This window comes from Thalassophryne amazonica, chromosome 1, assembly GCF_902500255.1.
Source record: "Thalassophryne amazonica chromosome 1, fThaAma1.1, whole genome shotgun sequence".
Lineage (NCBI taxonomy): Eukaryota > Metazoa > Chordata > Actinopteri > Batrachoidiformes > Batrachoididae > Thalassophryne > Thalassophryne amazonica.
Window position 1 is genome coordinate 39,651,576 of NC_047103.1, and position 25,479 is coordinate 39,677,054.

At 41.1% G+C, this 25,479-nt stretch overlaps 1 protein-coding gene across 2 annotated transcripts in view; it reads left to right on the forward strand.

Annotated features, from left to right (window-relative positions):
- The window catches only part of LOC117508630, a 160,461-nt gene that overhangs the window by 52,654 nt on the left and 82,328 nt on the right, over positions 1-25,479 (forward strand). Inside the window, exon 1 of one of the 2 annotated variants that reach the window (XR_004560152.1) lies at positions 23,013-23,168. The exons of the other annotated variant lie outside the window; for it this stretch is intronic. The gene's annotated coding sequence lies outside the window, so the exon portion shown is untranslated. Of the gene's footprint in view, positions 1-23,012; positions 23,169-25,479 lie in introns of those variants that run through there. 2 annotated transcript variants of the gene reach the window in all.

Here is a 25,479-nt window from a genome sequence, read left to right on the forward strand (position 1 = left end):
TCTGTATTTTTAACTTTATGCAAATGAGCAGCTTCTCACAACAGGTGGAGGATCACTTGTCCGCACGCCACAGCAGTGAGAAGCAAGCTGCACAATTCTCATCACAATTCAAGTATACTGCGTAACAAAACACCAAGTTACTATCAACAATTAGTCAAACATTTAATCACCTTTGATGTGTGCTGACAGCATGTGTCCTCACCCTTCCTTGCTTCACGGGCTCGATGTGTCAAACCCAGGCGCGGTCCTCAGCGTCTCACAAGCGAACATCACAAGGTCGAGTTCCCGGCAATTCTGCTTGAATCACACATGACTTAAATGCAGAACGCCATCCAATTATCTGCTTCAGCTGAAAGTCCTTAAGGCTGCACGTGAGCACCAGTCACAGGTGCTGCACATGATGTTAATGAGGGTGAAGGACTCTTCAGCCAGCACCTTCTCCACAGACAAATCAGTTCTCATGCCACCTGGAGAGCAAAGAAAAATGTCCAAAATGTCCAGCCACACCCCCCAACACACAACAAGACACTCACTCTGAGGTTCTGCAAGCAGAGAATGGCTCTGAGGCAATGCCTTTATTTATCATTGCTTAACATAAATGCACATAAAAAGTAAGAACATGCTGATGATGTACTGACCCAATAAATTACAATAATCAGCTAAAAAAAAGTTTTATAATATTTGACCAGTTACAAACATGGCTATTGAGGATATGCAGTGCATCCAGAAAGTATTCACAGCGCATCACTTTTTCCACATTTTGTGATGTTACAGCATTATTACAAAATGAATTAAACTCATTTTGTCCTCAAAATTCAACACACAGTACCCCATAATGACAATGTTGAAAAGTTTTTTTTTTTAGATTTTTGCAGATTTATTAAAAATAAAAAAATTACCAAGAAATCACATGTACCGTATTTTCTGCAGCATAAGGAGCACCGGATTATAAGGCGCGCCCTCAATTAGCGGGTACTTAACCCTTACAAAAGGCGCACTGGATTATAAGGCGCGGCCTCAATTAGCGGGTACTTAATCCTTACAAAAGGCGCACGCTAAAACATATAGCCTACAAAAAAAAAAAAAAAAGGTCACGGAAGCAAAACGGTGAGTTTATTTGAACTTTTTAACAACTTTGAACTACCAGTATTTAACAATATGGTACTTACATTATTTTTTATTATGGTTCTGTCACAAATCCATCGAAGTCTTCATCTTCTGTGTCTGAATTGAACAGCTGGTCTTCTAGCTGAGGCCACCTCGCTATGTTTCTGCGGAAACTCCGTTTGGTCCTTTTAACTTGGCGCAGTTCATTTTCTTGTTTCCTCTCGCAGCTGCTCTATTCCCATGAACAACTGCGTAACTGATAGCCTACAGTTTGAATTGTGCCTCGTAAGCATGTCTCTTCACTGGCGCCATTTTCGGGGGTCCTTAGACAAACATATGTTGTTTTGCAGGATACCTGTAGTGTACGGTAACTACCGGAGGAGTGGCAGAGGTAAGTGTACGTACCACAGACTCACAGACTCTTCTCTGATTGGTTAATTGCTGGCAGCGTACGTACTCTACGCTACCAGCGTACGTACTTTACATATTACATAATGTTCTCCGATTGGTTTATCGCTGCCAGGGTACGTACTCTACGCTGCTAGTGTACATACGTTACGTATTACGTCCTTGTGTCAGCGGGAAATGGGCCGATATTCCGACGGTCAAAGACAACGTCGGTCGTTTTTACAGATTTTGGAATTCAGTGCGCAGATAAGGCGCACCGGATTATAGGGCGCACGGCCGATTTTTGTGAAAATTTAAGGCTTTTAGGTGCGCCTTATGGTGCGGAAAATACGGTACATAAGAATTCACAGCCTTTGCCATGAAGCCCCGAATTGAGCTCCAGTGCATCCTCTTTTCACTGATTATCTTTGAGATGCTTCTACAGCTTAATTGAAGTCTGCCTGGGGTAAATTCAGTTGACTGGACATGATTTGGAAAAGCACATACCTGTCTACATATAAGGTCCCACAGTACATGTCAGAGCACAAACCAAGCATGAAGTCAAAGGAATTGTCTGTAGACCTCTGAGACAAGATTGTCTCGAGGCACAAATCTGGGGAGGGTACAGAAATATTTCTGCTGCTTTTAAGGTCCCAATGAGCACAGTGACCTCCATCATCCATAAATTGAAGAAGTTCAGATCCACCAGGACTCTTCCTAGAGCTGGCTACCCGTCTAAACTGAGTGATTGGAGGACAAGGGCCTTAGTCAGGGAGGTGACCAAGAACCCAATGGTCACTCTGTCAGAGCTCCAGCATTCTTCTGTGGAGAGAGGAGAAGCTTCCAGAAGGACAACCATCTCTGCAGCAATCCACCAATCAAGGTTGTGTGATAGAGTGGCCAGACGGGATCCACTCCTGAATAAAAGGCACATGGCAGCCCACATGGAGTTTGCCCAAAGACACCTGAAGGACTCTCAGACCGACCCTCCCCATCCAACCTGATGGCGCTTGAGAGGTGCTGCAAAGTGGAATGGGCAAAAACTGCCCAAAGATAGGGTGCACCAAGCTTGTGGCATCATATTCAAAATGTCTTGAGGCTGTAATTGCTGCCACAGGTGCATCAACAAAGTATTGAGCAAAGGTTGAGAAAACTTACAGTGGGGTAAAAAAGTATTTAGTCAGCCCCTGATTGTGCAGGTTTTCCTACTTCGAAAGATGAGAGAGGTCTGTAATTTTCATCATACAACCCTGGCAAAAATTATGGAATCACCGGCCTCGGAGGATGTTCATTCAGTTGTTTAATTTTGTCGAAAAAAAAGCAGATCACAGACATGACACAAAACTAAAGTCATTTCAAATGGCAACTATCTGGCTTTAAGAAACACTATAAGAAATCAGGAAAAAAAATTGTGGCAGTCAGTAACGGTTACTTTTGTAGATCAAGCAGAGTTAAAAAAATATGGACTCACTCAATTCTGAGGAATAAATTATGGAATCACCCTGTAAATTTTCATCCCCAAAACTAACACCTGCATCAAATCAGATCTGCTCGTTAGTCTGCATCTAAAAAGGAGTGATCACACCTTGGAGAGCTGTTGCACCAAGTGGACTGACATGAATCATGGCTCCAACATGAGAGATGTCAATTGAAACAAAGGAGAGGATTATCAAACTCTTAAAAGAGGGTAAATCATCACGCAATTTTGCAAAAGATGTTGGTTGTTCACAGTCAGCTGTATCTAAACTCTGGACCAAATACAAACAAAATGGGAAGGTTGTTAAAGGCAAACATACTGGTAGACCAAGGAAGACATCAAAGCATCAAGACAGAAAACTTAAAGCAATATGTCTCAAAAATCGAAAATGCACAACAAAACAAATGAGGAACGAATGGGAGGAAACTGGAGTCAACGTCTGTGACCAAACTGTGAAGAAACCGCCTAAAGGAAATGGGATTTACATACAGAAAAGCTAAATGAAAGCCATCATTAATACTTAAACAGAAAAAAACAAGGTTACAATGGGCTAAGGAAAGCAATCGTGGACTGTGAATGACTGGATGAAAGTCATATTCAGTGATGAATCTTGAATCTGCATTGGGCAAGGTGATGATGCTGGAACTTTTGTTTGGTGCCGTTCCAATGAGATTTATAACGATGACTGCCTGAAGAGAACATGTAAATTTCCACAGTCATTGATGATATGGGGCTGCATGTCAGGTAAAGGCACTGGGGAGATGGCTGTCATTACATCATCAATAAATACACAAGTTTACGTTGATGTTTTGGACACTTTTCGTATCCCATCAATTGAAAGGATATTTGGGGATGATGAAATCATTTTTCAAGATGATAATGCATCTTGCCATAGGGCAAAAACTGTGAAAACATTCCTTGCAAAAAGACACATAGGGTCAATGTCAAGGCCTGCAAATAGTCCGGATCTTAATCCAATTGAAAATCTTTGGTGGAAGTTGAAGAAAATGGTCCATGACAAGGCTCCAACCTGCAAAGCTGATCTGGCAACAGCAATCAGAGAAAGTTGGAGCAGATTGATGAAGAGTACTGTTTGTCACTCATTAAGTCCATGCCTCAGAGACTGCAAGCTGTTATAAAAGCCAGAGGTGGTGCAACAAAATACTAGTGATGTGTTGGAGCGTTCTTTTGTTTTTCATGATTCAATAATTTTTTCCTCAGAATTGAGTGAGTCCATATTTTTTTCCCTCTACTTGGTCTAAAAAAGTAACCGTTACTGACTGCCACAATTTTTTTTCCTGATTTCTTATAGTGTTTCTTAAAGCCAGAAATTTGCCATTTGAAATTACTTTGGTTTTGTGTCATGTCTGTGATCTGATTTTTTTCTACAAAATTAAACTGTTGTGTGGGCCGCTGAAGAGGAGGTACTGCTGGCCCACCACCACAAGATGGCGCCCTGTTTGAAGTGCGGGCTTCAAGCACGAGAGGGCGTCGGAGCGACCAGGAGTGACAGCTGTCACTCATCATCCGTACCAGCTGTCACTCATCCACTATGCATCACCACCACCATAAAGGCCGGACTGCAACTCCACCTCCCCGCCGAGAAATCAACTACCAATCAGGTAACTTTCTCTGCTGACTCAAAACATTAAGTAATAATCTGTACTTCTTTGCAGCCATTTTCCTGTGGTGTGTCCTTATCTGTGGGATTGGCATTTGGTGTGATCAGCAACGGCTTCGCTTCACACTCCAACCAGATAAGTGGTTAGACAGGAGCTGCACAAGTGTGTGATTGGAGGTGGAGGTTCTCCCTCCTTTACTGAATACAGACTGTGGGATTACTGAGTGTGCGATCTCACACTCATCTGGACTGTCTCTGTTCTCTGCCAGCAGTACCGGGTCTGACTGCTGAAGACAGCGGCCACCTGGGGCGCAGGGCTTGGCGGCTCCGGTGTTCTTCAGCTCCGTTGGCGGTGGAAGCTGTGTGGATCCAGCTTTTCTCTCGCCAGGCGTCTTCTATCGTCGAGCCTGCCCACACGTCACCTGGTGTATGATTGACAGTCCACCATATTGTTATTGTCTCTACATCGTTGTGTGATTCACAACATTAAATTGTTACTTTTTGGCTTATCCATTGTCCGTTCATTAACGCCCCCTGTTGTGGGTCCGTGACACGACACTTTCACAACATAAACAACTGAATTAACATCCTCCGAGGCTGGTGATTCCATAATTTTTGCCAGGGGTTGTAGGTACACTTCAATTATGAGAGACAAAATAGAAAGAAAAAAAAATCCAGAAAATCACATTGTAGGATTTTTAACAAATTTATTTGTAAATTATGGTGGAAAATAAGTATTTGGTCACCCACAAACAAGTAAGATTTCTGGCTCTCACAGACCTGTAAGTTCTTCTTTAAGACGGTCTTCTGTCTTCCACCTGTTACCTGTAGTAATGGCATCTGCTGGAACTCGTTATCTGAAGTTTGCCAGACAGCATATGGATGATCCAGAAGAGGATCGGGAGAATATCATGTGGTCAGATGAAACCAAAATAGAACATTTTGTTAAAAATTCAACTTGTCGTGTTTGGAGGAAGAAGAATGCTGAGTTGCATTCCAAGAACACCATACCTACTGTGAAGCATGGGGGAGGAAACATCATGCTTTGGGGCTGTTTTTCTGCAAAGGGGACAGGACGACTGATCTGTGTTAAGGGAAGAATGAACGTGGCCATGTATCTTGAGATTTTAAGCTAAAACCACCTTCCTTCGGTGACAGCATTGAAGATACAACGTGGCTGGGTCTTCCAGCATGACAATGATCCCAAACACACCACTCAGGCAACGAAGGAGTGTCTCTAATAAAAAGCATTTCAAGGTCCTGGAGTGGCTTAGCCAGTCTCCAGACCTCAACCCCATAGAAAATTTGTTGAGGGAGTTGAAAGTCAGTGTTGCCCAGCGACAGCCCCAAAACATCACTGCTCTAGAGGAGATCTGCATGGAGGAATGGGCCAAAATACCAGCTACAGTGTGTGCAAACCTGGTGAAGACTTACAGGAAACGTTTGGCCTCTGTCATTGCCAACAAAGATTATGTTACAAAGTATTGAGTTAAACTTTTGTTATTGACCAAATACTTATTTTCCACCATAATTTACAAATAAATTCTTTAAAAATCCTACAATTTGATTTCCTGGAATTTTTTTCTCATTTTGAAATAGTTGAAGTGTACCTATGATGAAAATTTCAGACCTCTGTAATCTTTCTAAGTAGGAGAACTTGCATCAGGGACTGACTAAATACTTTTTAGCCCCACTGTATGTACATGTGATTTCTTAGTTGCTTATTTTTAATAATTTTTAAAAAAAATAAACTTTTCATGTTGTCATTGTGGGGTGTTATGAGTAGAATTTTGAGGGGAAAAAAAAAGAATTTCCATTTTCAAATGGCTGTAACATAACAAAATATGGAAAAAGTGAAGTGATGTGAATACTTTCCGGATGCACTGCAAAGTACATCGATTAAAAACTGCATCAAATCACAAAAGCAACAAATAGAATGACATGTTTTATTCATATATTCATAGACAATGGAATAATAACTTAATGCATTCAGAGGGATGATACAGCTGTGTGCATGAAAAATACTGTGCTTTCAGTGTATGAGCCTTATTTCAACATATGTAAGGTTAGACCTTACTGGTGTGAAGCGCAACTCTGTTGTGATTTGACGCTATATAAATGAAATGAAATGAAATTAAAATATATAGTAGGACGAGTGATCGTAGCAAGACCAGTCAACCAGAACATCAGTATAAGCTTTGGATCACCACTTGAACCCAAGTGTTTGGGGAGATATCCTGGAAAGTGTGTGTGTGTGTGTGTGTGTGTGATGGGGGTTACATAGTTTGACATCATTTCATGATGTTTTTAATGACATAATCATGATGATGAAACGGCAGCCACATAGCCGCTCGATATAATTAAGGAGGGGTGTTACTCCAAAAAATTTGGAAATCTATAAATGTTTGCATGGAATATGGAAATATACACAGAATAAACCATAGCAGGATGAATTTTGGGTCATTTGGTTCCAAAAACCTATATGGATGGAGCCAGTGAAGATATCGGGTTCAAAATCGCCAAAAATGTAGATGAAAATGTCATATCTTGAGAACCGCTGCACCTAGAGACTTGAAATTTGGCTCCAAATGTTGCTTGACCCCAAGTTTATATTCAACTTCTATCGTAACAATAAGCCTATCTGGTGTTTTTTAAGAGTAATTGACAAAAAACCTAATTTCAGTACATATGATCAATTGTAACAAACAAAATCTATGTAGTTTTTATTTCATCAGTCGAGTATAATCATCACATGTAAAGAATGACATGGCCACAATGAACTAATTATAAGCAACAGAGTGGTTTTCTACGTCAACAGCACATATACGACACACACGTTACTTGAAATTTTCAAACTCTCCATCCATATTGTTTTTTTTAACCAAATGACCCAAAAATGATACTGTTATGGTTGATTATTATATTTATATATTATGTATATTTCCATATTCCATGCAAAAATGTATAGATTTCAAAAAATTTTGAAATAACACCCCTCCCTAATATAATCTTTGGAGCGCCACTCTTGGAAAATGTGTTTTTGGATGACATTTTTGACCACCTTGACCTTGATCTTTGACAGATCTGCTCCAACAGTGAATCATCTGGAGACAGTCATACCTGGAATATTCCTTCCCATGTTGGTGAAACTCTGCTCACAAGGGCTGTACACAGTTCACATAGACATAGTGCATCATGGGGGGTTCCCATGATGCACTGAGTGTTTCTTTCTCTTTTTGCTCTGTATGCACCACTCTGCATTTAATCATTAGTGATTGATCTCTGCTCCCCTCCACAGCATGTCTTTTTCCTGGTTCTCTCCCTCAGCCCCAACCAGTCCCAGCAGAAGACTGCCCCTCCCTGAGCCTGGTTCTGCTGGAGGTTTCTTCCTGTTAAAAGCGAGTTTTTCCTTCCCACTGTTGCCAAGTGCTTGCTCACAGGGGGTCGTTTTGACCATTGGGGTTTTTACGTAATTATTGTATGGCCTTGTCTTACAATATAAAGCGCCTTGGGGCAACTGTTTGTTGTGATTTGGCGCTATATAAATAAAACTGATTGAATTGATTGATTGATAGACAGGAGCGATTACAGTGCCCTGATCCACACTGATGTTTTGAACTTGGAAGTGAAAGAGTTTATTATCGTTACTACTGTTGGACTTGATATCAACAGTTCTCACGTTGTAGCCTTCGTCTGTGCACCCAGCATGCATCAGGTGGGTTGAACACAGAACAGGTCATTCAGTAAACTGTCTTGTTCCCACTCATCCAATTTTCCTTTTGTGTGATGTTTCTAGTGAATGCCACCAACATTCTTGGCACTATTTTGTCTTGATGTAGAGACTTATTTTTCAAAAAGCTTCCAACTGTTGAGACCACAAAGCACTTGAGTTGCGTCTTTGTGCTTCCAAAATCACACGGTCTGTCATTTCACTCCTTTTATTCAAGCCTTATTATACGGGTGCGGTTGAATTCAACCTCTTCCAAGACACGCAGGTGGCTTATTCACTGGTTGAAGACAGAATCTTTTTCTCAGTAGCAGGCTGGCTGAAGCTTCAGCACTGAGCTGAATAGCTTCAGGTGTAATCCCCACCTGCTCGTTGGCTGTTAAATCCCAAATGTTTTGATTTATTTTGTCTCCCCTTGCCGTTTGTTTTGCTCGCTTTTCAGCAATGAAAGGATTTAGCTCTGAGGGATTATTCAAAGTGGCTGTTTACAGTGAAGAAAGCAGTGTCACAAAGCATCATGCGTCCACAAACACAGCCGCGGGCGCCAACAGTTCCACGTACGCACAACCAGACACGGCACTGCACCAGTCGGCATGCAGTTCATTGCACCTGCATCGGTTCCGTGACTGAATCTTTGGCCCAACTCATTTTTTAAAATTCCGATGTGTATGTAGGACTTAGGGGCATTTAGTAGCAGAAATGCTATATAGCATTTATAACTATCTCTTTATTAGTGTCTGCAACAATGAATCGATGTGTTTTCCTGAGTTTAGAATGACTCCTTCATATCTACATGGAAGCAGGCCCCCACAGGGAGGCCACCATGTTGAGACAGTAGCCCAAAATGGGCATACTGTCTTTTCTGGAGTATGTCACGCCCTTTTTCTGTATTATCACCTCTTCAATTTGGGATTTTTGTGCATAATAATAATAATAATTCAATTTATTTAATTTATATAGCGCCAAATCACAACAAAGCCGCACCTCAGCAGAGAGAGAGAAAAAAAAACTGAATCATGTGGCAGAAAGACAAGAAATAAGTAAGTAATGTTTATTTATATAGCACCTTTCACAGACAAGGAAAGTCACAAGGTGCTTCACAAAAGACACACATAGGAGGTCTGTCCAAAAAGTATCAGACCTTTTTATTTTTTGCAAAAACCTTATGGATTTGAATCATGTGTGAGTGCATCAGCCAAGCTTGAACCTTTATGTGCATGCATGAGTTTTTTCACACCTGTTGGTTGCGTCATTCTCCTGTGAGCAGGCTTTGTGTGAGCACTGGTCCACCCCTCTCGTCGGATTTTTATTGCGAATAAAATGTCTAAACGATTTGGAGCTTTGCTGCATCAAATTTTTCCAGAAACTGTGAGAGACCTCCAGCTGGACACCATTCGGAAAATTTAGATGGCTTTCAGCGATGATTTTATGGGGATTACACAGATTAAGGAGTGCTCCAGCTGGTTTAAAGACCACCCACAGCGTCTGAGAGCGCGGCGCGCTCCGAGCGCCGATCGACAGGCTCAAACCCCGCTGAAACAACCAGATCATTTCCAACGTGAAGGCTTTGTTGATCCTGGACGTCGTCTGACTTACCCAAAAAAGGCAGAAGGCGTGGACATCAGCACTTTTTCGGCACATTCTACTGTTACAGGAGAAGAGAAAGAGAAGAGGTTGCACCACCGTGCTGCTCATGGCGCGGGACAAAACCACCTTTTCAGTCGTGTGAGTATCCGAGAAATTGTGCATGAGCTGGACATGCCCCAACATGTCCTGTGAGGCTTCATCACGGCGTTGCTTTGCGCCATGCGGCTCTGCCGCGACGTGCGGAATTCCTCCGCTCCTCTTTCCATGACAAAAACTCCTGTAACAGTGGAATGTGCCGTTCATTTCTAAACAACACTGTCTTGATCCGGTATGTCGTCTGACTAGCACAGGAATTGCGGAAGACGTGGACATCAGCACTTTTTCGGCACATTGAAACAGATGTGCGGAGGAATTCCGCTCGTCGCGGCAGAGCCGCATGGCACTAAGCAACACCGTGATGAAGCCTCACAGGACATGTTGGGGCATGTCCAGCTCATGCACAATTTCTCGGATACTCACACGACTGAAAAGCAACCGGAAGCCATCTGAAAGCCAGTAGAATGTGCTGAAAAAGTGCTGATGTCCACGCCTTCTGCCTTTTTTGTGAAAGTCAGACGACGTCCAGGATCAACAAAGCCTTCACGTTGGAAATGATCTGGTTGTTTCAGCGGGGTTTGAGCCTGTCGATCGGCGCTCGGAGCGTGCTGCGCTCTCAGACGCTGTGGGCGGTCATTAAACCAGCTGGAGCACTCCTTAATCTATGTAATCCCCATAAAATCATCGCTGAAAGCCATCTAAATTTTCCAAATGGTGTCCAGCTGGAGGTCTCTCACAGTTTCTGGAAAAATTTGATGCAGCAAAGCTCCAAATCATTCAGACATTTATTCGCAATAAAAATCCGACGAGAGGGGTGGACCACTGCTCACACAAAGCCTGCTCACAGGTGAATGATGCAACCGACAGGCGTGAAAAAACTCACGCATGCGCACGAAGCTTCAAGCTTGGTTGATGCAATCACACGTGATTCAAATCCATATGGTTTTTGCAAAAAATAAAAAGGTCCGATACTTTTTGGACAGACCTCGTAAATAAAAATTCTGAAAATAAAAGACAATGTACATCACAATAAAATAACTCTAAGACACACAGTGGTCATAAAACAGCCCTTTCGCTACTAAGGATTGAATGCCTGGAGAAAGAGAAGGGTTTTAAGTTTGCTCTTAAAAACATCGACAGAGTCCAGCGAACGAAGAGAAAAGGGAGATCATTCCAGAGCCTTGGTGCATCGGCCTGGAAAGAGCAATCTCCTCTGGTCTTAAAGTGGGTACGAGGGACCCTCAGAAGGTTCTGATCCACTGACCTCAGGCTCCGGTATAAGGTATAATTTGTCAGAATAATGAAACAGAAGAAATGCTAAGGTGATGGCTGGCCACTAGCTTTAAGCTTCACTGAAAGACCCAGACTTTACTAATAAAATTAATTCAAAAGGGTAATTTAAAAGTGTGTCTTATATCCTGACTTGAAAGTCTCTACAGAATCTGACTGTTTAACGACGCAGGGAGATCATTCCACAGAACAGGGGCATGATAAGACAAAGCTCTGTGACCCGCAGACTTTTTATTCACCCTAGGGACATAAAGTAGTCCTGCGCCCTGCGAACGTAGAGCCCGGGCTGGTACATACTCGCAAGGTTTAATTAGGTCAGCTAAGTAGGGAGGTGCCAGTCTGTGAATAATTTTATAGGTTAACAGCTGAATGTTAAAATCTGATCTCACAGTCTGGATCTCTTGAGTCTGGAATAAAATCAATAATGACTTTATTCCAGACTCAAGAGTACATAGATACAAGATATGTACATAGGTCCATATCTGGGCAGTTACAAACTTATACAGAGAAGTTTGTATGTAACATCCATAGCCAGTGGGTCCTAATCCTGGACCTATATTTTAAGATGGTGTTAAGAATAGCACATATGATGGGATTCACAGACTTGTCTAGACGCTGCATGATCCGATATACCAATTTCCTGATAACAGCCTGACAACAGTGTATGTCAAAGACTGTGCAGAGTGTCCTTGTACTCTCCACAGTAGATTCACCAAAGATTGTAGGTTCACCAAAGTTGAACTGTGTACATGTGAGAGCAGAATGAACGAAACAAAGTTAATTTAACATCAAGATTACACATATGAAATTTACATAGGATCATATTCTCTAGAGCATATAGCTGCCTGCATTGTCTGGCTATATCAATACAAGGTCATCACTTCAGTCATTACTGATTATAGTTGCAGCGTTTTTGTTTGTCTTTTGCTGCTCATGTTAGTTCAAGGTCGCCACAGCAGATCCAGCACAGATGTGTGGTGTTTATCCCATAAGGATAATTGTTATATTTATTCTCATTAATAACAGACGCATGATTTTTTTTAGATATACAAGTTGCACCACTGTATAAGTCGCAGGAACTCTCAAACTAGTATTAAATAAAAGTAACTTGTACTCCGGAAAATATAGTACTTTCTCTGTCTTTCACATTTTGCAGTATAGAAAATAAGAATGAAGAAGAAGAAGAAGAAGAGGAATCAGTGTTTGCTCCCCTGTACACTGTCTACTGGTGGCTAGTCAGTACTGGGGAAAGTAATGTATTTCACATTACTCAGTACTTTAAAAAAAAAGTAATGCATTACTTTTTTACTGTCTGTGGAAATTAACTCTTTACATTACTTGTTTTGCATTACTCAGAAACAAGCCTATAGCAAAGCCTTAAACACATCTGCCTGTCTGTCTCTTTCTGTTTGTCTGTTTGTCTCTCTGGCTCTCTGTCTGTCTGTCTGTCTGTCTGTCTGTCTCTCTCCATTTTTGCAGTTTTATAATGTTTATGAGATCTGTGGCTGTTTAATTAACCACCATTAAAGCTCACGACACGCACACACACACACGTTTATTTCTGAGTTGCTAAAGCCAGCTAGTTCAATAAAAGTGCAATTAGTAGATGTTTGGCTTACGTTTGCAGGACAACATGGGAATGACTCGCGCCTTTTATTTCACACATTTTGCTTCTAACTTTATATGACTTTTTTCCCATGGAGGTGTGCCCAGCCCCTTGAATATTTCATTGGATTGCACATTGACAGAGTTCTCCCATTTCTTTTGCCATGCTCCGCCGTTGTCATGAGAATAAACAAAAGTTATTGACTGTCCAGTGATTCTCAGGCTGCGTGTTCATGCTGTTTACAAGGGAAATGAGTCATTTTGGGGTGCAGTCTCAGGAAGTGTCATGCAATTACTGAAGTTATAATAATGCGTTACATTACTGCGTTACAAATGTAATGTGATTACAGTAACACTTGACTTTGTATTGTATTATACCCAGCACTGTCGCTAGTGTATGCTAACAAGTTTGAGAATCCTCATCTTTGTGAAAAGGAGAATCAAACATATTATTATTAGAAGAATAAAACCTGAAGGGAAAATACTTATGGAGGTCATGGTCTAGTAGTGAAAGTGTTGGGCTCAAGACCAGAGGATTCTCTTTCATTTCTTGTCAGACCAGAAAATCACTGAAGCCTCTTGGCCAAGGATTTTAACCCTCTGGAGTCGTTTGATGCTGAGACACGTCAAAGTCACATGACCGAATTAAACTGTCCTCCCATCAAATCCCCCACACTGATTTTGTTTTTCAGTGTGTGTTGAAAGTGCAGACTTCAAACTGTACACCAGTTTTTAAATTTTGTAGCTAGACCCAGTAAAACTTGAATAATGAATATTATAATATAATGGCTGAGTGGATCCTTGTCATTTGATTGGTGCTTTGTATGTCACGTGACATGGATTATTTATCCCATTTGTGTTGCGTTGCATTTAGAGTGCAATTTGGTTCCATACATTTGGTACCATTACAGCCTGCGCAATCTTGGCATTATCTTGGATAAAGGGATGTCTCTGGAACATCATACGAAACAGTTAGTTAGGAATTGTTTTTTCCAGATCCGGAATATCTCTAAACTTCGAAAAATGGTGTCTTTTGAAGAGTTAGAGATGATTGTACATGCTTTTATATCTTCGCGACTGGATTACTCTAACAGCCTGTTCACGTGTCTTAATAAGAAAGAACTGGCTTGTTTGCAGGTTGTGCAAAACTCCGCTGCACGGCTTCTGACCTGCACCCACAGGAGAGCCCATATTAGCCCAATACTCAAGTCCCTGCATTGGCTCCCTGTCTCATTTAGGACAAATTATAAAATCCTGGTGCTTACATTTAGAGCTCTGCATGGGCAGGCTCCGGAATACATCAAGGAACTAATCCAACCGTATGTGTCCACCAGGGGCCTGAGGTCCTCCAACCTGAACCTGCTGATGGTTCCCCGTACCTGTTTTAAAACTCGAGGGGACAGATCTTTTAAAGCCGTGGCGCCGCGCCTTTGGAATGAGCTTCCCTGCTCCCTTCGCTCGATAGACTCTGTCGATGTTTTTAAAAAGCAACTTAAGACTCACCTTTTTAAAATTGCATTTTAGCTTGATTTTCTTTTAAATGTTTGTATGTGTTATTTTGTATTTATTGATTTTATCATGTGAAGCACTTTGTGACCCTGGTCTGTGAAAAGTGCTATATAAATAAAGTTTACTTACTTACTTACCATTACACTCTGCACACACACACACACACCTACACACACCCACACACACGTGCGCATGCACACACACACAATGCACAAAGCAAATCCACTCTGCTGTAAGCCATCTGGAGGCATGAAGAGCTGTTCAGATGAAAAGCTGGACTTTTTTTGCTGCTCTGAGGAAGTACACAGTCTTTTTTTTTTTTTTGGTTGTACACGCGCACACAAGCGCTGTCCCGGTTGAGTGAACGCTTGCGCGCGATGTGCGTGACAACGACACAAGCGACACGACAATTTGATTGAGCTAACTGATGGTGCTAGTTCTTGTAACACACACACACACACATAAAAAAAAATCCACTCCACTGTAAGCCATCTGGGGGCATGAAGAGCTGTTCAGATGAAAAGCTGACGTGATTTTCGGCTTGACTGAGGAACTACATGAAGTCCTTTTTTGTTTTTACGCAAGTATGAAGTCAGTGCACAGCATCACCAGCATTTGGAATCCTATTTAAAGTTCGTGTTGGACTTTAGCAGCAGTGGAACACCAAAATGTCCCTTTTCTGTTGTTTATAAATGAATGAAATATCAAATGACAAGGATCTATTTTAGCCGTTATATAAAACAAATGATGAATATTTTTACATTCTTTCAATGGAATGAATATTTAATTTGGTGAAAGCTTGAATATACCATTCAATGAAGTGAAGCCTCATTGAATGGTATATTCCAGTTTTCACTTCATGAAATATTCACACCATTGAACTTATAAACATTCATTATTTGTGTAATAATTTTTGCCAGGCTTTTTCCTGAATATTGTGGTAATGTGTGGAGCTGCTCTTCATCCAGCATGCATGCAAATAGGACATCTCTCCCTCTTTTCTCCTATCTGGCTGGAGCGATTACAAGGGGGAAAAACATGACTTTCCCTTGATCATTTGGTGGAAAATGCATCATGCAAACCAATAAAAATGATCATCAACCCACGTATTTGGTTGTGGAGGCACTGCGTTCAGCATGCATGGGAAGATCTTCCTCTTTCCTCTTGTCTGGCAGTCGGGGGGGGGATGACTTCCCCTTTATCATTGATGGAAAAATGCATGATGTAAACCAATCAAAACCACCGACCCCACATGGATTGATCAACATCTCCACCAAAGACAAACTGAGGTGCCAGTGCTGCCTCCAGGTGGACAACAGGAAGAATGACAAAGTCTCAGACCTGTGACGTGAGGAATTGTTTTTTCTGAGTGGCACAAATAATTTGTGTGGCATCTTACGGTTTTGTAAATAGTTGTACAAAAAACACCTGAAGCATTTCTTTCATTTTGATGGAAATATTTGTATATAACTTTGTTGTTTGCTACATTTGTATATATGTTTTTGAAATTTAAAAATTATATTTGCATTCTAAGTTATAAACACTGTTTAACTTGTTTAACATGTTTGTGGTTTCACAGTAAAAAAAAAAGAAAACTATTCGGATTTTATGTTTTTGTGTCAATTTAGGTTTATTGTGGTAATACAGTATGTCACAATGAAAGAAAAACTGTAAAGTCACACAGGTGATGTTGTACTGAAAAAAAATGACACCAAACAAGGTAAACTGTTTTTTAAGGTAAATTATGAAGGTAAAACCAAAAGTAGCCAAAAACGGCCAATTATACCCTGGACTCCAGAGGGTTAATCTAGTGTACAGTTAAGCACCTTCCATGGTAGCATGCTGTCACTGGTGTTTGAATGGGTGAATGTGAAGCATCATTATAAAGTGCTTTGAATAAAAGTGCCGGATACATAAATGCAGAATTATTTTGTTGTGACCAGTTTATCAATTTGTGATGGTCCTCTTAGACCTGTCCTCTGCCTTTGACACGGTCGACCACACCATCATGGTCAATAGGCTGCGAGATCTGGTGGGGATGTCGGGCTCTGTGCTGAAATGGTTTACCTCCTATTTGACAAACAGGAGTTTTAGCGTTTCAGTAAACCATGTTAGGTCTGAGTCAGCTCACCTGCAGTGTGGCATACCACAAGGCTCAGTGCTGGGGCCACTCTTGTTTCTTTTATATATTCTTCCCCTTGGGCAGATAATTCAGTGTTTCAGTGATGTGTCCTATCATCTGTATGCTGATGACATACAACTATACTACTCTTTTAAAACTACGGAACTTGGGAAACTGAACTCTTTAATGAACTGTCTGTCACAGGTGAAGCAGTGGCTGAATGGAAACAGCCTTCAATTGAACTCCGAGAAAACTGAGACACTTATTGTTGCCCCTGATGATGCCATTCCCAGCATCAAGCAGCAGCTGGGTGACTTGGGCTCATCAGTTAAGACAAGTCTGCGGAATCTCGGCGTTATCTGCTTTAGAGACTCTCATTGTGAGAAAAAGAGAGGTGACAGAAGAAGAAAGGCGATAAAATGAGGGTTGACTCACGGCCTGTCAGAAGAGATGTTAGCGGTTTTACCCCAAAGCGTAACACCTCCTTGATACTGAATCACCTCTGCTTCTAAAAGCTTTAGTTATACTGACATTCAATTCAAAATAAAACTGTGCTTTTTACTTGGTAGAGGCAAAGAAAACTGCCTTTGAGGTGAAAGTCTGACTGAGAAAATGAGGCATGGTTTCTGAACTCTCGGTTGGATGTGATGTCATTTCTGCCATTCATGTTGTGAGCACCAATAACGCAGCAGTTCTTCAGTTTTAGAAGCACATGTGCTCCTTTTTGTGTGTAATTTATTGCACTTAAAACTTGCATTTATAACTGTACGTATCTACAAATCGATTAATCAAATTAATGCAGATCAAAAGAATTCTATTTAAAATGACATTTTAATTTAAATCATTAACTTAAAATGTGACCTACGACAGACTGAATATTATTCAGAATAAAAATGTTTCTTATTGAAATATAAACTATATATGGCTGTTTAGCTGCAATTCTTGTATCACAGCATGTTCTGACAATTCTGTGTTGTTTTGTTTTATTTTGGTCACCCCACTGAGTTTGGTCTGATTGAGGTTTCTTCCTACCTAACCCTAACCCTCGTATAATCCACAAACGTCAAAGGGAGTTTTTCCTTATCACTGTCATCAATTAATTTTCTGCTGGGATGGTTTAGGTTTGAAACCTCGCTCATGTATAATGCTTTGAAATTACTTCTCTTGTAATTTGGTGCTGTGTAATTAACCTGAATTAGAATTGAATGTTACTGTCAAATAAGGTCAGGTAAACTGAAGGTAAAATTCACCTTTTTTTTAAACTCTAATTACTTCAAAATTTTGTTAGCAGTTAAGTGTCTGAGTGCTATACTCACCTTTGACAGCTTGTACTTTTGCCCAAAGATTAGAAATAAAAGAGTCAATGTGGCAGTAGTCCGAGAGTCAAAAAATCCACTGTACACTCAAAATAGCTAAAACCTAACACTTGTAATGTCTTTGCGTGTACATTTAGGGAATAACCCTGTTGTGTCTGAAAGAGGTTGGACGTTCACGCTGGGATATACGGTCAAAAATAGTGCTTTACCACCGATGCGTAGCAGAGCCGGTAAAAAGGAGTTTTAAAAATGATAAAACAGATATTTTCAACCATATATAACAGCATGAACGTCCAACACATCATTAGACACAAGGGGGTTATTCCCATTCTAATCCAATTCCATCGTTTGCACGGTTTATTTTTCTGTAGGTAATTCAGTTGGCAAGGCTTACCGTGAAGGAGCGAGCCGTCTCTCCAGCAGCGGTCAGGGCACGGAGTAATCCATCAAATGTGAAATCCATCAGATCCATCAAACCTGAAACAGTAATTTTGTATCAGAATCCACATTAATACTTTCATACAGTAGCTTAGATTCACACATTTCGGCGGCGGCACGCGTCTTTCTCTCACTCTGAGAGAAAGTGGGCTAACAGCTAACAGAGCGCGCAGACGGTGTTCTGACAAATTGTGAGTCTCAAAAGTTCTGAGTTGTGACAATACTGTGCATGAGCAGTTGCGCCCGCATGTGCTGTTGCACGTGGATGACAGGGGCCACGATCAACAGTAATGACATCTCGCCAGAACACCGGTCAGGGAGTGGAGTAATAAATTTTTGGCCACCGGTCTAATATTTATTCCGTTCCGCAGATATTATACGACTGTTTATCATCAATTCATCATCATCAATTTTATTTATATAGCGCCAAATCACAACAAACAGTTGCCCCAAGGCGCTTTATATTGTAAGGCAAGGCCATACAATAATTACGTAAAAACCCCAACGGTCAAAACGACCCCCTGTGAGCAAGCACTTGGCGACAGTGGGAAGGAAAAACTCCCTTTTAACAGGAAGAAACCTCCAGCAGAACCAGGCTCAGGGAGGGGCAGTCTTCTGCTGGGACTGGTTGGGGCTGAGGGAGAGAACCAAGAAAAAGACATGCTGTGGAGGGGAGCAGAGATCAATCACTAATGATTAAATGCAGAGTGGTGCATACAGAGCAAAAAGAGAAAGAAACACTCAGTGCATCATGGGAACCCCCCAGCAGTCTAAGTCTATAGCAGCATAACTAAGGGATGGTTCAGGGTCACCTGATCCAGCCCTAACTATAAGCTTTAGCAAAAAGGAAAGTTTTAAGCCTAATCTTAAAAGTAGAGAGGGTGTCTGTCTCCCTGATCTGAATTGGGAGCTGGTTCCACAGGAGAGGAGCCTGAAAGCTGAAGGCTCTGCCTCCCATTCTACTCTTACAAACCCTAGGAACTACAAGTAAGCCTGCAGTCTGAGAGCGAAGCGCTCTATTGAGGTGATATGGTACTATGAGGTCCCTAAGATAAGATGGGACCTGATTATTCAAAACCTTATAAGTAAGAAGAAGAATTTTAAATTCTATTCTAGAATTAACAGGAAGCCAATGAAGAGAGGCCAATATGGGTGAGATATGCTCTCTCCTTCTATTCCCTGTCAGTACTCTAGCTGCAGCATTTTGAATTAACTGAAGGCTTTTCAGGGAACTTTTAGGACAACCTGATAATAATGAATTACAATAGTCCAGCCTAGAGGAAATAAATGCATGAATTAGTTTTTCAGCATCACTCTGAGACAAGACCTTTCTAATTTTAGAGATATTGCGTAAATGCAAAAAAGCAGTCCTACATATTTATTTATGTCACAAGATTAACCAATCAGATTTCCGGAAAAAATGTAATTGGATTAAAATGAGGAAATATATGCGGAATTATGCCCATCTAGGAGGATTGTGGGGTTTTTTTGGGGTTTTTTTTTTTTTGCGTTGTTAGCAGTAAGGCCTGAAGGGGGCAAATACAGAATAGTACTCTGTACGTATGCCAATCACAATTTATGTATCACATACTAGCTTGAACAAAATCTGTTTGATTTTCACCAAATTTGAACTGGATATCCTAAATGAGTGTATCTTGGATGAGTTTGAATTTCAGTATGATCAAGTACAACCTAGAGAGTCTAAGAACCTCCAGCTTTCCCAAACAGAGTATTGATTATTGTAATTTATTATCTTCTTGCGGGTGACCAGGTTTGATTACTAACAATAATTTCATATAACTTGAGCCCTGTTAGGACAGGATTAGTTTGACATTGGGAGGTGAGGTAAGATAATGACTTTATTATCTTAGCTTCACTTTACCTCAGCTAGTCTTAGCTTTCTTGGTAACTAGGAGATGGGGGTGTGTTCTGGGTTCATTCATCCCACTCAGGTCATGTCAGTCTTACCTATGCTCCACCTCTTTACCCATTTATGGGTTGAAGGGGAGTTAGGCAGAGTGAGGAACTGCCAAGATGGTGACATCCAGACCCACTCCATTTGAACAACAAACCCACTCCCTATAAAACCTCAAGGTGATGTCCTGGAAGGTTTGTCCGGTTTATTTACAATCTATGCTTTTATGGTTTATGGCTTGTGAAAAGTGTTGATGAAAGTGTATGAGGCAGATTTTTGCACCCCGGCTCCCTGATTTGGAGACAGAGCTGTGAGGCACTCTTGGGGCTCCGATCTTCTGAGTCTCCATGCGGTTAATAACAGCAAGCTGTTGGTCTTGCAGAGAGAGTTCCAGACATACCCCTAGCCCCTTACTCACCACTACTAGCAAAGCACTCTCCCTGTTTTTCTTCAGCCTACCAGCCTGATTCCAATCCTTCCTAAACCTTCTTTATTTCTGATTGGCGTTTACGGCTAGGGTTGCCAACCGTCCCTTGAAAAACGGAATCGTCCCTTATTTGGAAATAAAAGTATGCGTTCCGTATTGACCTGAAACGGGACGCAGTTTGTCCCGTATTTCTGTGAGAATCAAAAAGTCTGTAAAATGTCAATGGAATTGACTGGCGCTTTATATGGAAACTTACAGTAAATATGATCCCAGCCTTTCTCCTGCTCTTCACCAATGAGCTGTCAGACACGAGTTGACGATACAGAATCACTCTTATCTCTTTGGTTGAGGGACATCTGCTCGCAAGAAGATCCCGGACGAGAATCATGAGCCGACGACGGTCGTCGGACGACCATAACAAAGTAGCGTGGCTGATACCGACACTTGCACCGCAGACACGCCTACGAACAGCAATGTCTGTAATGTCGTTACTCCTCCTCGAAAAAAACAAAACAAAAAAGAAAGCAAAAGTACATGGGCAAATGGGAAAAGTAAAATGGAAAAGGTGCGCGACAACAGCTATAAGTATTGTAACTATTGTTTACTTTTTCAGACTTTCACTGTTACATTGTTTTGGATGATATTTTTTTTGTTAATTTATACACTTTTAAGTTAAGCAATAACACGACAGAGAAAGATTTATTTTTAAATAAATTTTTTTTATATACTTTGAAGCAGGACAGGATGCTCATATTGAAATTGTGAGTGAAAATTTATTTTGCACTAAAAATAAATTGCTAAATAATAATTTGTTTTCCGCATGTTCATATCAGAACAAATGCATGTGTGCATCTACTTAAATTCAGGGTCAAGTCAATAGTCAAATGGTTAAAAATCGTTTCACACACACGCTGGGAAGGGTGAAGGCAATGGTCAGTTGGCCGGTCCATGGAAATAGAGACTGGAATGGACATCACGTGACTAGCGGCGTGCTGCACGGCGGCCATTACTGAGGGTGGAGAGAGACCTTGATCCTGTTAAGCAGAAGCGATATGAGGAGAAAAAAGGCAGCCAGTGCTTCACCATCAACTGCACGAACCACAAAAACAAATTCTCCAATACTAAAATGAACTGTACAAGAGCCTTAATGTAATTATGTAAAACAAATGTCTATTTTAAAGTTGTTATGCCGCAATTTAATGTCAATATACTGAGACTATAACTCAACGCCATAAGTTCTTTTCATTAAGCTGCGTTCACATGCGGAAACAAAAATGTTTAAATATATTTATGTCTATATATATACTTGCAGTGTTGTTTAATATGATATGTACATGGTGGTCACAGGAGGCATTTAAATTTTAACCGTGGTTAGAGGGGATGGAGGAGGTTTTACGCTGACTGAGGGTCAAAAGTCATAAATTCTGAATGGCTTTATATCTACTTGTAATAAAATGTTAGTAAAAATCATATATATGTTGTCATTAAAAGTCTAGCAGTAATATTACAGTGGAAAAAGCAGCAAGATAAATGAGCACAATGGCAAGGCATATTTCAGATTTATATTTTAATACATAAGGATTGTTTATCCAGACATGTATGGGTTCGTTAGACCTTTTAATTAGCATGAATACAACTTACAAGCGTCATTTATAAAAATCCATCGAGAATTATGATGACAGGAAAAAAAAAATCACAGTAAATGAACAGAATGGAATATTTTCCACAAATTTCCACACTTTACATAAAATATTTTTTTTCTACCTAGACATGTATGGGTTCATTAGAAAGAGCAATTAAAGGGCTTTAAAACAAGCCTACTTTTATTAAAATCTGTTAACAAATAGCGACAATAAAGCGAGAAAAGCAGCACAGTTTGTCGTAATTTCCCCAAATTTCTGCATTTTACTCTTTTTTTTTTCACCCACACATGCATAGGTGCATTGGAAAGAGCTTTCAAAGGGCTTTGAAACAAGCCTACATTTATTAAAGTCCATTAAGAAATAGTGACGCTAGTGCAAAAAAAGCGATCAGTTTGTTATTGATGATCTGCACATTTCCACCCTTAGTAATGGCGCCTTCCTGTCCTGAGTGACGCTAATAGATAGAGGTGCGCACGTCCATTCCAGTCTATATTTCCATGGGCCGGTTAGCCCTGCCAGTGAGGTGTCCCTTATTTATTTTTCAGAGAGTTGGCAACCCTATTTACGGTTCCCTCATAAATTTGCACGGAGGGTGGCCAGAATTCAGGTATAGTCACATGAGATTAGAAAACACTTATGCATGTGACAAGCACCAGCTGAACAATGGCTGAAGGAGAGGAGGGGGTTCGCGGGATTTCTTGGATGGCCTGATTACAGCTAGCATAAACAGCAGCCCAGGAAGTGCTGATGTAAGAGAGGGAGGGAGGGAGAAGGGAGGCAAGGGAAAATCTGCCGGGAGAGAGCAAAAAAGTTTTTCTGACGGCAACAGCGTGTTCGACAGTGTCACTGCACCACACTTTGTTTTCTCTATTCGGATCCACTGCACGCCTGGAAACGAAAGGTGAGTAGCCGCACCTCACGCACACAAACACACACATCAGCGTATGTTCCCACATGTACATGTTGCTTGTGTCCTGAGGCTCCAGTGTTACTACCTTTTGGATTCATTTTTAAGGCACAAACAACTTTGCATGACTCAAAAAGTAGCTTGTGATTGAGGGTGGCTTGCATCGTGTTATAAATTTAAGAGTTTTTTTGTTTTGTTTTGTTTTCATTCAGTGCTGGAGTATAGTGTTGCGTGTGTGTGTGCATGCACTGTTTGCTAATGGTGTTCTCCTGGCTCACACACTGCTTGTTTTGCATAGTTGTTTTTGTGCCGTCTTGAATCACCGCCAGCCATTCAGCGCGTGAAGCAACGTGGGACCGTCTTATGTGTGTGCGGCTGGGTCTAATTAAGCTGATTGGTAGACGAGCAGTTGGGGTCACACCATCAGAGGCCGGGTCACTTCAGCAATGCAGCCCTTGCACAAATTTGTCCTTTACAAATTTTCAGTGTCGTTTTGCTGCACCTAAATCTCACTTTCTTCATCAAACAGAAAGGACATTTATAGTCTAATGTAGCTGACTGGGGGTCAGATTTAAGGAGCTCATGTGTGACACAGTTTGCACTCCAGATCAAATAGATTTCTACATTTTTCCACCAGGGAGACGTTGCTTTCCTGCTGTCCAAGTGAACATCAGTGTCACTTGCACAGCTTCAAAGGCGCTCTCTTCACGTGGATCCATTAACAGTCCAGCAATGCCGACCACCATAAAAGGTGTTCTCTTTAATTTGATGAGCAGGCCTATGTTTAAAGAATTAATTCTCCTATAAATAAAGCACCATATTTATGAGCATTGTACCGTTTTAACGAGCATTGCCTGTTCTGCCTGGAGCTCTCTAAACGCTATGGAAATACTTTGATTTTTAAAGTAGATTTTCATCTGGACTGGCCAACACAAGTACAGCCAAATGGAAAAAAATCTGTGTGAAGTATCAAACTCATTTTAGAATGTCTTTTTGCCATCATAAAGTCAGAAACCGGCAAACCTTCAGTAAAGAGTCATCCTCAAATGCACGTGTCAAAAACCTGGTTTTCTCATTAAATTTGTTCTTTTCTCTGGCAACAAATAATCTATCACACAAATCTCTTCAGTAGTATTAAATATTTAATTGGGGAGAAATACGGATAATTCTGTGAGAAACCCGTGATGTGCATTGGCAGCTTAGGCCGAGATCAAGCTGTGTGGAAAATTTGGAGAAAGTCCATCACATCAGGTCTGGGAGCATGCGTTGAGCCGCATCCACCACACCACGGAACTGCCTCGGTGAGGATATGGAACCACCCAAGCAGCCAACTGGTCCATCCCCACTTCTCTAAAGTAACCATCTAGTATCTGCTATGGCCAAGTGAGGAGTGAGCTGCCCCTTGACCTTCTCCTCATCACTGAGGCATCTGTGTGGAGATCCAAAATTTGGAACAGCCACATTCTGAAACATCTAATATACATGTGACAACCCACAAAATAATACATTACAATAGTCAGTTCAAGAGGACACAAAAGTAGTAATCAATATTTGAGCTTCCACCATGGACAGGACAGGTCGAATCAGTGTGTTCATTCATTCATTCATTTTCAACCACTTATCCAAGTCTGGCAGTAAAGCAAGCAGCTCATCCCACATTTCCCTATCCTTACCCAAGTCCTGTAACATTTCCCAAGGCGTTCACTCTAGCATGTCCTGGCTCTTCCCTAGGGCCTCCTCCTGGTTGGATGTGCATGGAAGACCTCCCTCGGGAGACAACCAGGGGCATACTCATCAGGTGCCCAAACCACCTCAGCTGGCTCCTTTTGATGTGAAGAAGCAGTGGCTCTACTATGAATTCCTCCTGGATAGTTGAGCTTCTCACCCTGTCCAGGAGTGTAAGCCCAGATAGAGGAATCTCATTTATTGGTTGAACTAAAAGGATTAATGAATGATAAAGTTTTGACCATGTTGAATGCTCGGTCTCCAAAGTAAAAGTCAAATAAGATCAACGTCCATTGGATTCTATGACATGTGACATGTTACCCGGTAACATGATAACTAAGCACGAAGCAGTGCAAACTACTTCTTTTATAATCCTTCACTCAACCAATAATTTGCATCACTTTTTACCAGAGTTGAAACAACTTTAACTTTTGACCCCTGTACAAACTGAAATTGACCTTTCTCACCATTTTTGCTGGTTTTACCCCATTACTCCAAGAACATTCAGTCATAGATCGTCCAAACTGTACCTTTTTGGAATCATCACGATCAGACAAATAATGTGGTGTAGTTTTCAATA